This window comes from Populus euphratica, unplaced genomic scaffold (assembly GCF_000495115.2).
Source record: "Populus euphratica unplaced genomic scaffold, PopEup_1.0 scaffold1.1, whole genome shotgun sequence".
NCBI classification, from domain to species: Eukaryota; Viridiplantae; Streptophyta; class Magnoliopsida; order Malpighiales; family Salicaceae; genus Populus; species Populus euphratica.
In genome coordinates this window covers 1633703-1634033 of record NW_011499845.1, presented here as the reverse complement: position 1 = coordinate 1634033, position 331 = coordinate 1633703, and positions in this window count along the sequence as shown.

The window sequence follows — 331 nt, the reverse complement described above, 5'->3', positions numbered from 1 at the left end:
AAATATTATTTTTTCATAGGAGTATAGAGCATATATACGAAAAGATTTCAAATCCCATATTAAAAAGATAATATGTTATCTTTTTAAGTTGAAATATTTAAACCAAAAGATTTTTTATTCCACATTGAAAAAACATGATTTTTTTTCTCGGGAATATAGAGTATATATACGAAAGGGTTTCAAATCCCACATTGAAAATATATTATGTTATCATTTTAAGTTGAAGTATTTAAACAAAATAATTTTTTATCCCACATTGAAAAAATATTACTTTTTTCTTGGGAATATAGAGTATATATACTAATAAGTTTTAAATATCATATTTGAAAAA